Here is a 14,854-nt window from a genome sequence, read left to right as displayed (position 1 = left end):
CCTCGTCCGAAACTCCTCTTTTCCTCATCGGGGGAGTGGATGTAGCCAAGGATTTGTAGCTCAACTCAAAGAGACAGCTTAAAAGCCTGTGCTACCGATCTGATTAGAGTCCCAAACCAGGCTGCCGGCTGCGTTGTCAGACACTCCCTCTGGAGGGGAAAACGCCTGTGAAAAGATAAGGAAGGCATGTCCCTGGGCCTTTCTGGAACCTTCCTCCCCACCGGCAAGTGCGCTGTTCTGTGCTTGAGGGGGGGGGGGGGATGTGGCGATGGCGCCCTTACCGCACGATGTCCGGCAGCCTCGCGCGGGGGAGGGTATTGGTGATTGCGCTAGGGAGCGTGCTGGCGCTCGCGCAATGGGGAATACCCGGGGCTCGCGTGCGAGAGACTGTCGAAGCGCTGATGTGGGCGCGCGGGAATGCCCTTGGCCCCACGCGGGAGACTGCTAAAAACGCTTGCACGCTCGAGCGTGGGAGAGACTTCATAGAGTGTGCAGGAATCATATTGATGTGCAGGATCAGAATGAAGAGCCCGTGTGGATCAGAATGTGGGAGCGTGCAGCAGCGCGTAGGAGTTTGTTGGCGCGCGCGCGGAAGACCATCGGTGCGCGAAAAAGATCGTCGGTGCTTGCACGCGTAAGAAGATCGTCGGCGCTTGCGCGCATAAGAAGATCATCGGCGCTTGCACGCGTAAGAAGATCGTTGGCGGTTGCGCGCTTAAGAAGATCGTCAGCGCTCGTGCGCGCTTAAGAAGATCGTCAGCGCTCGTCCGCGTTAGAAGATTGGCGCCCGCGCGGACGATCGTCGGCGCTTACGCGCGTAGGAAGATCGTCAGCGCTAGTGCGCGTAGGAAGATCGTCAGCGCTTGCGCGCGAATGAAGATCGTCGGCGCTTGCGCGCGTAATGAAGATCGTCGGCGCTTGCGCGCGAATGAAGATCGTCGGCGCTTGCGCGCGAATGAAGATCGTCGGCGCTTGCGCGCGAATGAAGATCGTCGGCACTTGCGCGCGAAAGAAGATCGTCAGCGCTTGCGCGCGAAAGAAGATCGTCAGCGCTTGCCCGCGAAAGAAGATCGTCAGCGCTTGCCCGCGAAAGAAGATCATTGGCGCTTGCGCGCGTACGAAGATCGTTGGCGTAAGAAGATCATTGGCGAGCACGCACGCGCGCTAGTGCGCTAGGATGCAGGGTCAGCTGACAGGACGATCAGGAACTGGGATATGTCCTTAAAAAGGGCGGTCGTCCCCCAATGAGGACCGTAGGCAGGACTGCTTCAGAGTCCAGAGCCGAAGTCCTTCGTTACAGTGCAAGGTTGAGCTGAAAGATCGGTAGGTCAGCTGGCTCAACACTGGAAGATCTGCTTGATACTCCGAGGAAGAGTCTCTATGAGAGACCTTTCCCGCGAACGGGAGAGGTGCCCTTCATAGAAGAGACTAGGAGACACTCGCAGGCTGAGTCACTGGTGAGCGCCTGTGCGCTATCTCAGGAAACTCTAACGATGAATGAAGAAAGGCCAGCGATGACGATTCCTCACGGCGGCTGAGTTAACGGAAAAGCCGAAGGAAAAACCGATGGACCAAGATTGAGAGGCCGTACCCCATGACATGGAACTGTGGTGGCCTTGCACTACGCAGGTGTCGTTGTCATACATTACACACACAGCACAAACACTAAAAAGAAAACTTACTACATTTCTATATACAAATATACAGTATACATAAAGAATGTTTATATATAAATTACAAGTATAAGAAAAAGTAAGTAAAAAGACAAAAAGCATTAATGGCTGTCAAAGAGGGGAGGGTGAGAGTGGACACGTCCGAACACCACCCGAGCCAAAGTAAATGTGAGCTCACCACATAAGTGTGAGGGGGGGGGGGGTTGCTAGCTACCCCTCCCTAACCCCCCCCCCCCCCCTAATTAGCGATGGGGGTAGTAAACCCTCGTTAAAATTCTAATGGCTCGTCATTTCAGCTACGCCGAAAGTAATACCCATATTAATTCCTAGTGTGGTTTGTATTTCAGTTACGGAACAAACATACATCCTAGCTACTACAAAACACACAGTTTTAAATAAGATATAGCATAAGTTTGTAATGGTTTTTATCACCATTTTCTATTCATGTACAGACACTAACAGACTGTTAGTCTATAATCTTTCCTTGATTATAGTATAACGATATACAATGACTAGCCTAAACCAAAATAGATGAAGAGATATCAGAAAACGGATTTTGAGCGAAGCGAAAAATCTATTTTTGGGTGAGATAGCCATGACGTCCTGATGGAAGGTTCCATCAGTAGCTTCCTTGGGTATATTTAACTACAGTGGATATTCCCAGAGAATTAAACTAAAGGTTATCACAGAATTCTAACTTCTGGTGCGAGTACCCAAAAGGTTTCCCTCTAGGATATCGTATATCAACAGGGGACGCATGTATTAACACGCCACATAGCTATCTGCACCCCATATAGAGTTAACACTTCGATATGGAAAGGTGACTGAGTAACTGAGGAGCCGTTCCACAGTTACACTCATCCGTGGCTGCTTTTGGTACTCGAGACATAAAAATATGGGCGCCATTGCTAAATGACGTCACGTCCGTCCTCATCCTGAGCTCAGCTTCTGCTAATCTCCATGATACAGCAGGTCAGGGAGGGGCCTGAAAGGCTGAACTAGAATAGACGGGAGGGTCCATCAGGACGTCATGGCTATCTCACCCAAAAATAGATTTTTCGCTTCGCTCAAATTCCGTTTTTTGGGCTCAAGCCATGACGTCCTGATGGAAGTGTACCAGAGAATTAATGTATCGTGGAATTTTTCCCCTTTTAATGCAAGTGCCAAGGGCTTCAAACAGTAGTATAGAACATGTCCTTACCAGAGATTCTATGATGAACTAGCTTCCTGCCCCCCTGGCAGGGAAGTCCTGGTGGACATTAGGAACATCTCGAAGTGATCATTGAAGAGCTACTCACCCTGCGGAGAGTTCGCGCTGAACTCGTAGACAAGACTAAGGCTAATATTCGGGTAGGAATATTATCAAGCATAGGTAAGTAAATAACATTTACTACTCTCCCTGGAGGAGAGATCGATCTGGTCTCGGAGACAGGACAAAAGTTAATATTCGAATAGGAATATTATCAAGGCATGAGTGAGCATATAACAATTACATATATTATTCTTCTCATTATTCAGAGAAAAAGGGGTAAATGAAACTATAACAATCGTATATTTCTTGATAAAGAATAGGAGCGGAGAGAGACGCACATGGAATAAAATAGACATTTTATTTCAAAGATTGCAGATCATTATGGTAGTAATTACAATAATGAATATAGAGTTTATTTACAATAATAAAAGAATAATGTACATAGAAAATAAAGACTTTAATCTTGAATCTGAAAAGAAAATTTACTTTTAGAAACACAAGTTCCAGAGGAATGTCAGTCTTTTTCAAAGAAAACACATCATGCCCTAGGGCATGTGGCACTCATGTAAAGTCTATGACATTTCACCTTGATAAGAACAGTCTATTAGAAACACTAAGTGTCCATTAAATCACTATGTATCACAAAAGGGTCAACACAGGCACCCGTAGAGTTAAAGTCCCAAGTAACTCACTGTTCTATGCAGAGTTAAACAGCAGGTTTCATAACGCTACTTGCGGCTACCACGAAACGCTTAACTTTGTGCACTTGTTTTGCGTAATGCTTGAAGAAAACGCGCGATGATTTCCAGCCTGTAAAGCTCTTGAGGCTTTCGAAATCCATACTCTGGAAGAAGTTCAGAGGAGAAGCGACTTTTCTAGGATCATGACCTGCGGGTGTACTGTCAGGATCCGCTCAGCGAATGAAGTAGGTGATTTTCGCTCTTAGTTGTTTCAGTGACAGGTCGCTACCCGATGTTTCTCCTTTGAAGAGTTGTCCTCCACCGAAGTCTGAAGTTCTTCGAAGATAGACCTTAAGACTCTCCACTGGGCATAGAGAGACATCTTCCTTCAGGGGGCAGATTCTCCAAGGGCCCCATCTCTTGGGGGGTAGTTCATTCTTAGCGAGAAACGTCTGATCGGGGAAGAGGGTAAGCTCTCCTGTCTCTGCAAACAGGATATGACCCTCTTCTCTTGATAATGCCACTATTTCACTGACTCGGGCTCCCGAGGCGAGAGCAAAAAGGAAGATAACTTTTTGAGTCAAGTCTTTCAGAGGGCACGAATCGTTGTCCAGGCTAGAGGCAAAATGGAGCACCTTGTCCAGGGACCAGGAGATAGGTTTGGGTGGGGGTGCTGGGCGTAGTCTAGCGCATGCCTTTGGCAGTTTATTGAAGATATCACTGGACAAATCAATCTGGAAGGCGTATAGGAGTAGTCTAGTCAAGGCCGATTTGCAGGTGGAAATCGTGTTGGCCGCTAAGCCTTGTCCATGAAGGTGAATGAAGAAGGACATACAGAAATCAATGGTGATTTCCGTAGGATTTTTTGCCTTGACGAAAGAGACCCACTTTCTCCAGGAAGATTCGTATTGCCGTCTGGTAGATTCAGTCTTGTATTCCTCGAGGAAGTCTAAGCTTTTCTTCGAGATCCCAAACCTTTTCTTTGCGGCTAAGGAGAGAAAATCATGAGATGAAGGTCCCTGACTTTCAGTGATGAAGCGAAGACAGTCTACTTCTGTACTTGTTGAGAGAGAACTGGACCCGGTAGGAAAATCAGCGTGGGCTGCAGCTCCAGGACCAGAGGGTACCAATTGCTCTGAGGCCACTTGGGAGCCACTAGGGCCGCTGTCCCTTTGAAGGTTCTCAGTTTGGAGAGGACTTTCAGCAGAAGGTTGGGAGGGGGGAACAGGTATATCCTGACCATCTGTTCCAATCCAGTGACATGGCATCCACTGCTTCTGCCTTGGGGTCCTCGTACGGGGCCACATATCGAGGAAGTTGATTGTTGTCGCTCGTTGGGAAGAGATTGATCTGAAGTTCCGGGACTTGGTGAGAGATGAAGGAAAATGACCTTGCATCTAGAGACCATTCCGACTATTGGGCTTGTCCTTGATAGAGCGTCCGCCGTCACATTGTGGAATCCTTGTAGGTGAACTGCAGACAGGTGCCATTTCTTCTTTTCTGCCAAACGAAAGATCGGAAGAAGTACCTGATTAATCTGGGGCGATCTCGAGCCCTGACGATTGAGACATCTGACTACCACCGAGTTGTCCAGAGTCAGACGAATGTGGATCGAGGGAGGCTGGGAGAGTTTCTTCAGGGTGAGAAGAACCGCCATGGCCTCCAAAATGTTGATGAGAAACATCTTGAATAGGGGACACCATGTTCCTTGAACCTGTTGTTGGTGGGAGTGACCTCCCCAACCCTCCAGTGAAGCGTCCGTGTGAATGTTGATCGATGGAGGCGGGTGTTGAAGAGGAATGGACCTTTTCAGGGCCTTTGCTTCTGACCACGGCTTTAAGAGTAAGCGAAGTCTGTTTGGAAGCCGTCTCTTGAGGTCTCTTTGAGCGATGGATGCGAAATGTCTCCAGACTCCCGCGGCATCCTTTAGCTGTGCGCGAAGCACTGGGTTTGTCACAGAGGCGAACTGAAGAGAGCCGAGAACTTGCTCCTGCTGTCGTCTTGAGATCCGTTTGGATTTTAGAAGCCTTCTGACAGACCCTGCTATTTCCTTCCTTTTCTTCTGTGGGATAGAAAGGCGGTGTGACTGAAGATCCCAATGGATTCCCAACCATTGGAACTTCTGAGCTGGAGAGAGGCGAGATTTCTCGGTGTTTATCTTGAAGCCCAGATGCTCTAGGAACTGAGTGACTTTGTTGCAGGCTCTTACACAATCTTCGGGCGATGTCGACCAGACTAACCAGTCGTCTAGGTAGGCCATCACTTGGACGCCCTGAAGACGGAGCTGTTGGACGATTGCGTCTGCCAGCTTGGTGAAGATCCGTGGAGCCACGTTGAGCCCGAAGGGCATGGCCCTGAAGGCGTAACTTTTCCTTTGGAGTCGAAATCCTAGGTAGGAGGAAGCGTAATGATTCATTGGGATGTGCCAGTAGGCATCCGCCAGGTCTATGGAGACCGTCGGTGTAGGCCCTTTGAGGCAGAAGGGTCCTTATTTGTTGCCGAGTCAGCATCTTGAATTTGTTGTTCACAATGAACTTGTTGAGAGGGGATAAGTCTAGAATGACTCTGAGTTTGTCGGAGTCTTTCTTGGGAACGCAAAAGAGTCTCCCTTGGAACCTGGTTGACTTTACCCTCCTGATCACCTTCTTGTTCAAGAGTTCCAGGACATATTCTTCCAGGAGGGGGGTTGACTGTTGGAAGAATTGCTGGAAAGCTGGGGGTGGTTGAGTCCAGCTCCAGCCCAGTCCCTTCTTGACGATGCTGTGTACCCAGGGATCGAAGGTCCAACGATCCTGGAATTGGCGGAGTCTTCCTCCCACCGGAAGCACATCATTGCTTCTGGTGTCCCGAGGGTTTGCCACCTCGGCCGCTAGCTCCCCTTCCTCCTCTGCCTCTGGAGGGACGGCGAGAAGAATCTCTGCCGGAGCCTCTGCCTGAGCCCCTACCTCTGGGACGAAAGGTAGTCGAGTGTTGCTCGTATGCAGGGGTGAAGACCGGCGACTGCGACACCACCGGTTGGGGGACCAACTGAAAGGTCTGTTGCGGCTGCGTAGCCACTTGGGGAGTAGCGGGACCCGGAAACTGTCGTCTCTGTTGACGTTGCTGGGGTTTGGGCTTTGAAGCCTTCCTCTTAGGTTGAGGGAGGGCCATCATCCTGAGAGGACTTCCTCTTGCGGGACATGCCCCACTTATGGAGAAGGTTCCTATTCTCTGTGGCAGCTTTGTCCACTATCTCTTTAACCAAGGTAGATGGGAAGAGATACTTGCCCCAGATATTGGAGGAAATCAGCCTCTGGGGTTCGTGTTTCACTGTTGCGTTAGCAAACACGAATTTACGACAGGCTCTGCGAGCCCTAGTGAAGCTATATAGGTCCTTGGTTACAGTCACCAGGTGGAACTTAGCTAGGACCATATAAAAGTCCGGGACTCTAGTGTCCCCGGCCATGAGCTCAAGCTGTACCTGGTGGGACAGCGACGCGGCGAGTCTCTCCTTCGTATCCTGTTCCCTACGAAGGAGGTGATCGTTCAGCCTTGGGAGGTCCTCGTTGAATTGACGACCGGCTACGTCAGGCTCCAGTTTCCCTATCGTGAAGGTCGACTGGATGTCTTTCCGGTGCCTATTATCGGGGGGAAGAGTAATGGAGAAGGGTCTGCACTCCTCCAGTGCAGGGCAAGGTTTCCCTTCCTCCACTGCCTTTATAACCGCTGTGAAGGCCTTTTCGATGAAGGGGAAGGTCGCAGAATTTGGCGCAACGAAGGTTGGATGCTTCTTGCTAAGCGCCGGCATCTTGGAGTTAGTGAAACCCCTACTCTTCACCGCCTGAGCTAACATAGCTTGGGCCTTCGCGAGATCGAACACAATAACTTCCTTTGGTTCGGTCTCCTCCTTTGAGGCTGATTCGGACCTGAGCCGGACGTAACAGTCCGGATAAGCCTCGAATTTTGGGAAGAACTCCACTTCTTCCAGCAAGATAGAGCCAACCCTTTCACTAATGTAAATCTTGCTAGTTGTAATTGGCATATGCTCGGCGTATCTCCATGGGTTAGCTTCCAAGCAGGTGGGGAGGTCCTTAACCGAAATCCTTTTCGGTTGCTTGAAGCTGACGAGAGTCGTCCGGAATTGTTCCTGAGTTTCTCGTAGCTTCTTTTCTATCAGGGCTTCAAGCATCTTGAAGACCTCTTGAGTGGCCGATGGAAGAGGGTCCGGGGTGGCAGAAGTCAAAGGAACAGGTTCCTCGCACGGTGCAGGAGTTGCTGGGGGAGCAGGAGCGACCTCGGTCTCCGAATCAGGGTATTCCACCTGATCTTCCTCAAAGTCGAGTTCCTCGCCCATGAGGTTCTTCTCCGTCTCTTCCGACACACGTTGCACGTTGTCGGAATCAAGATGGCACTCACGCATGGACTGAGCCATGACAACATCAGGTTCCACCACGATCTGGACGGTGGGGATCTGATCACGGGGGACCACTGAGTCTTTTGATGCTTTTGGGAAAAGCAAGGCCCTCAAGTCTTCGTTGGGAAGATCCGGTCCAATGGCGTTCTACTGGAAGCCACGCACCCATTTGCGTAGCTTCTCCCTAGCAATGTCCCTTGCCTCCGCAGGAGGAGGATCGTCAAACGCCTCGACAAGAATACTTTTGCAGACTGTACAGTTCTGCGGGTCCCAATAATTCAAGTCGCCTTTCTTGGCGGCGCAGGGGGCGTGGGTCCGGCACGCCTTGTGCCCGTAGAAGTCTGGGCGCTTCACCCCGTAGAAGTCTGGGTGCTTCACCCCGCAGAAGTTACTCTCACACTTCAGATACTCCTCCTGTAAAAGAAAGAGATCATGAGTACATGGAAGGCATAAGAATGACTTACATTACTCTAAAATTAAGGATAACTTAATCTAAAATTAAGAATAACTTAATTATAAAAACATATTAATGCTTAAGATTAATGAGCAGGAAAGGAAGTAGATAGCCACATACTTGTGAATCCCGCACAGCCGGTTACCGTAACCTTATCCGTAGACAATTCCTTTGTGCCCGAAGGTCACAATGAGGGAAATCCGTATGGATGAGCCAAGCTAGGCTTCTAACAGGAATTGTCCGCAGAGTGTAATAGGGTCTGAGACCACTCAGATCCCTGGGGGAGAAGGGGCATAGGATAAACCCCTTATTAAATGTAGGTTCCGGCAATCGACTGCACTAAGATACACAGAGTATGCTGGAATTAATGTAATGTGCAATCAAACAGCATAGCCACAATCTTGGATGGTAAGACAATACCTATATGGAAGTGGCCAAGCCATCTGGCTGCAGTATATTGACTGTCGGCATGTTGCCGGCAGCCAGGGAAGGGGTGCATGTCCCTTAACGTCTCATGAGGGTGCCGGCAGACCGACGGGACACCGGAGGCTGGTCCTGCAGGGTGGAAGGCATCAAGGCAGACACACTGAGTATCTATAAGGATAATACCATAGTGGCGACCGCCGGCACAGCGGCGGGTCGTCGGCAGGGGGCGGGGGCTCCGGCAGCCGAAGGCTGACGGCATGGTGAGTCTAGGATCAATTCATAAGATAGATATGTATATGGTCGTATACCTAGATTGCCGGCAATCAATGCCGGCATGCGGGAGGCCGACTCCGAAAGTCGGCCGGCTGTTACTAGGTAAAATGAAGGGTGGGACGTCGGCGGTAAGCCGACGGAAGGCGGCAGCCTCTGGCACACGGAAGGCTGACGTCTTAAAGGGGGGGAGGCATCTTGTGAAAGATTGTCACCTGAGGTAGTGGCGGTTATCGCCGGCAGTAGAGACGGCAAGGGACCTGCACCAGGATAGAAAGAGAGAAAGGTAAGGAGGGATGGAAGGGGTAAGATCCTATACCCCTCCGGCATCCCTCCGGAGAGAGTGCACTCATGATAGGAGAGGATACTCCTAACATCCGGTGGCAGGGAGCCGGCAGGTGGCCAGGTGCCTGTGGTAACCCAAGGGAGGGATAGAGGGCACTCAAAGAGGGGGGAATTCCCCGCCGGCAGGACCGCCGCCGGCAACCACCCCCATAGAACGCTATGAAGGGTATGTGTACCAGAGCGGCCAGCTCAGCAGGAGAACAAAGTAAGCCCTACCACTCCACCCAAGGGAGGAGTTGTAGGACTAAAGACAGAGGTGTGTAGGCAAGCCTACACCAAAGGGATAGGTGGGGAGGGAGAAGAATAGGTCTTTCTAAAGAGGAGACTCTGCATGAGAACGGCCACCAAGGTAAGGGAGAACGCTCCCTAACCTAGGATAGGTAGCCCAGATCAAAAACGGTACTAATGTACCGTCTCAAACTATAATAAGGCAGAGTCAACCCCCAGAGCTTAACCTAGAGTAGGAGGACTAACTCCTAGGCTAGGAAAGCTTGAAAGACAACTCGCTAGTTGCAGGGAGGAAGTAGTAACCAAACCAGGTGCAACTGAGGAAGGGCAGGGCCTTTCCTAATCTCTCAGGCACGACTCTAAGGGAGGGTCATTCCCTTAGGGTAGGCAGAGAAGCGATAAATACTCTGGTTGTAGACGAGATTCCCCTATATAGAAGGGAAAGCAAGACTACCCAGAGGGAATGCCCGCAGGCAGGGGGAATAGGGAGCATATAAGGGTTCCTACATTAGGTTAGGAGGGGATGATACACAATTAACACTGTCCCTTATATGGTCCCCGAAGGCGAAAACACTTACATCACAGTAAATAGTATGTTTAATAATGCCACAATCTTCATAACTTAACTTAGGAACACTGGTATATATCATGCATGAAAACAAGCACTAGACTGACCAGCCTAGGGGCTAAGCTAGCGATCTAGTATGGGGTCGAACAGCGACAGAGTCTGATGAGCGCTAAAACACGATATAAAGATTCCCTAGCTATGAAGACTAAATAACTAATAATATTAATTAGTTAAATGACCGGAGAGGGCTGTTCTGGCTAACTAAATAAAGCATGCAACATGAACAGCGGCGCCATAAAATGGCGCGTCCGGTATCGGCACAGCTCTGCCACAAAACACAATATTTTACGAAAAGTAGAAGTTACTTTACGGCTAGAGCTTATTTAAACAATACTGGGACCTGGTGCTCAACTTTCCAGAAGAAGGCGAGGCTGAAGGTAGCAACATAACGGCAATGTAAGCTGATAAAGTAAGCACTTAGAAAAATCCGACTTAGCAAAGAAGCTACAGGCGAAAGGATGAGGACGGACTTGACGTCATTTAGCAATGGCGCCCGTTTGTTTACGTCTCGAGTAACAAAAGCAGCCACGGATGAGTGTAACTGTAGAACGGCTCCTCAGTTACTCAGTCACCTTTCCATATGGAAGTGTTAACTGTATATGGGATGCAGATAGCTATGTGGCGTGTTAATACATGCATCTCCTGTTGATATACGATATCCTAGAGGGAAACCTTTAGGGTACTCGCACCAGAAGTTAGAATTCTGTGATAACCTTTAGTTTAATTCTCTGGGAATATCCACTGTAGTTAAATATACCCAAGGAAGCTACTGAAGGAAACTTCCATCAGGACGTCATGGCTTGAGCTCAAAAAACAACACAATATGGTAAGCAAAGGATTAACCAGCCATTAAGCCAAAATTATCATTTTTGGGCTCAAGCCATGTCGTCCTGATGGAAGTTCCTCTAGGCAGCTTCTACTCTTTGTAAAGTAGAGTGGGTTAATATATGATACTTTAATTACAAGCAACTAGCCCATTTTTTATAATAGGCCTTCAGTAATTCGTATCATCACAAAACTCGCTTCCCTCCTTAATCCCAACCAGGAAGCGTAGACCTAAACAACCCAGGAAAACTCGGTACGTCTCGAACATAAAGCAAGATATTTGGGTGCCGGTTTAGTATGTGGCCTACCTTTTTTATTCTGGTTTAGTACGTGGCCTACCTTTTTTTGGTATAGTTTTACTGTATTACACATTCTCATTCCGAACAGAATATATAAGTATTCCTGTAGTAAATAACGTGATTTGACCGAATTTGACCTTAATTTCAACCGCAAACAAACAGAACAACTAGTTCGACTAACTTTAAGTATCCGAACTGGTTGCTGTTATGACGACAGAAATGAAGGTGAAAACCGGTTAAATCACGTTATTTTCTACAGGAAAACATACATTTTCTGTTAAAATGTTAAAGTATATTGTCTCTTGTTATATATTTTCTGTTAAACTGTTCAAATATAATGACTTGTTCAAATTCCGTGTTACTTCACTCATCAAGACTGTATGTACTATGAACGCTAACATTAGCAGTGTTGCACAATGTTACCAACATTATGATACCATTACTAACGTTAGCAATGCTACGATAATATTAGCATGTGTATTTTAAAGCATTTTTCCATATACCCACACAATATATAAAAAGGTACAAAAGGGTACAGAACCTAAGAAACCCACCTAACCTAACCTAGAAGTTCCCAGGTCACAACCCCTAGCCGGGGGCAAGCCCACGGACCCCCTTCCCAGGTCACAACCCCCAGCCGGGGGCAACCCCCTGGACCCCCTTCCCAGGTTACAAACTTGTACTGGTAAGAGGTATTGTTGAGCTATGCACTTTAAAAACATTAAAATTAAAGAAATGAATGACTTACTTTTATGACCCGGACGTCGAAACTTGTGGATCACGGGGCTGTTGAGTCTGTGATGTCATAACTCCTATGCCTGGGACGTGGACTTGGGACACTGTAAACGATGAGTTATTACATTATGTGATTTATGGAAATCATTAACACTGGATGACGTATAAAAAAAATATCGCCATGAAATTTAGCAAATGCTTTTAAGTATGGAATACCGCAGCCGTTACAAGTTTCAATAACTTCCTCCATCGTAAAATACAAAAAAAAATTCACTTGAAATAACAAAGACCTGACTAGGACAAAGGTTTCCACGGAAAAGGATATGTTGGCAGGGGTATGATGAGACCACTTGAAGAGATAAAGGAAGGGGGTAGGGAAATATTAACCCCCACCCCCACCCCCTGTGAAAACTTTCCATACTTATGGGTTCGTGATTGGTTAACGGGAAAACAACGGAGTCTAGAGAGTAAACATGAATGAACTAGAATGGGAAACTTGTCCAGAGCAAGTATTTATGTGAAATCGGTGCGTGACAAAGTACTAACAAAATGTATAAAAGTAATATAGCAAGATAAAATGGAATGTATGATAAATAATATTTAATGGGAATATAAAATGGGGTGATTTTATAAGATTATGTGCAGAAGGTCGAAACCTGCTATTTACAAACGAACGAACGAGAGTGACTACAACTGACCAGTAGAATGACAAAAAATAAATGAAAAACACTGCTCATGTTAGCATGTTACGCTAACATGTCTAATGTTAGACTGCGCAGCTCAATATTACCGTATTTTTTCATCAGTTTATTGAAGAAGGTAACGTATAGAGAAAAAAAGGTTTGTTTGAACATTATATTCCATTTCCCCAGTTTGTTTTCCCCACCCAAAAACCCGGGTTCCCACCTAGGTTCCCCCATTATCGTTGGATATATATATATATATATATATATATATATATATATATATATATATATATATACATATATATATATATATATTTCTGAAAGTATTCACTTTCGACGGGAAAGTGTGTCGTTTTCGAAGACGAAGAGAGCGGATTTTTTCCTATAGAAAAAAGTAGTTTTTTCCCTAGGTTACAGTGCCCTGTAATACAGTACAATAATACTCCTTTTTTTTTTTTTTTACTCTGGTTTAGTATGTGGTCTACCTGGGCTGTTAGATTAAGTTCGGTTAGGTATGGTTATGTTAGGTTAGCCACACACTGAAACAGATAGAATTTCGTAGGCCATATTCCAAAGGCAGGCCACATACTAAACCGGCACTGATATTTGAATGGCTCACAAGGAAATTTTAACCACATACCTTTTCGCTAAAAGAAAGACATGCCCAGGAAGATTCTGATGCCATTTATTGGGATGTTCATCCAAAACAGGTACCTGTCGCTTTAATCTAAAGCAGGGTCTACAACGTGCCGTCTAGTACTTCAGTGGCAATTGTTTCTAATTGCTTCTGGTCACAATTTGCCCTTAAGTGTCTAAAAAACTGCAGTAAAGCATGTATGACATCACGAAAGAGTGAAGTGTAGTTGAGCGCAGTGTTGCCAGATATGTGAAATTATTCCTAGATTTGGAGATTTTTGTTGTCTGATGGGGATATTTTGTGAAAATTTCTCTATAGATGGAGAAACAAAGATGAGTAAATCTTTATATTGTTGAACTTAGTTTGCTAGTAATTATATGAGGTATAGTGAGTAATTTCTATATTAGTAAAGCCGACAGGATCGGAATAAATTATATTTGTGAAAAGGGGGATTTCTTGGGTTGTTTTGGGGGATTTTTTATGGGCTTTGGGGATTTTTAAACTAACTCATCTGTTATCAGCTTGCCATAAACATTTTACACAGTTTACAGTTATCGTACGGAGGCTTAAAAATATCTTACATCAGTTAGTGTCATTTACTTTAGTACGTCAGTTACCTTATATACATTTACCATTGTATAATTAAGATTAAAGTCCCAAGTTCCCTCGATTTATTATGGGTATTAGTTTACAACCTAAGTTATTTTTTTTTAAACTAATTCCTCTTATCCGATGAAAACCTTGTCGACCGCTAGAGTTACTGGGTCCTTAGACTGACCAGACTGTTACATGTACATTAAATCCCTCTTTCTGGTTACTAATCATTTTTCCTTTGCCTACAAATGCACCGAATAGCCTAGCATATTCTTTCAACGTTCTCCTCTGTCCTCATATATCTGCCAACACTGAGATTACAAAACGATCTTTTATTATTATTATTATTATTATTATTATTATTATTATTATTATTATTATTATTATTATTATTGTTACAAGCTAAGCTATAACCCTAGTTGGAAAAGCAAGATGCTATAAGCCCAAGGGCTCCAACAGGGAAAAATAGCCCAGTGAGGAAAGGAAACAAAGAAATAAACAATCTACAAGAGAAATAATAAACAATGGAAATAAAATATTCTAGGAACAGTAGCATTATGTTGGATCTTTCATATATAAACTATAAAAAATTAAAACAATAGGAAGAGAAATAAGATAGAACAGTGGGCCAGAGTGTTACCCTCAAGCAAGAAAACTCTAATCCAAGACAGTGAAAGGCCATGGTACAGAGGCTATGACACTACCCAAGACAAGAGAACAATGGTTTGA

General features: G+C 46.2%; 1 long non-coding RNA gene across 1 annotated transcript in view; it reads right to left on the bottom strand.

Annotated features, from left to right (window-relative positions):
• The window catches only part of LOC137650126 (uncharacterized), a 43,582-nt gene extending 29,831 nt beyond the window's left edge, over positions 1 to 13,751 (bottom strand). Inside the window, exons 1-2 of the long non-coding RNA XR_011045918.1 lie at positions 13,535 to 13,751; positions 12,222 to 12,312 (exon numbers count right to left, since the gene is read on the bottom strand). This is a non-coding gene — a long non-coding RNA (uncharacterized lncRNA). The remainder of the gene's footprint in view (positions 1 to 12,221; positions 12,313 to 13,534) is intronic.
• Between the last annotated feature and the right edge of the window lie 1,103 nt (positions 13,752 to 14,854).

The sequence above is a fragment of the Palaemon carinicauda genome, chromosome 11 (genome assembly GCF_036898095.1).
Source record: "Palaemon carinicauda isolate YSFRI2023 chromosome 11, ASM3689809v2, whole genome shotgun sequence".
In the NCBI taxonomy this organism is placed as follows: domain Eukaryota; kingdom Metazoa; phylum Arthropoda; class Malacostraca; order Decapoda; family Palaemonidae; genus Palaemon; species Palaemon carinicauda.
This window is presented reverse-complemented; position numbering and strand designations above follow the sequence as displayed.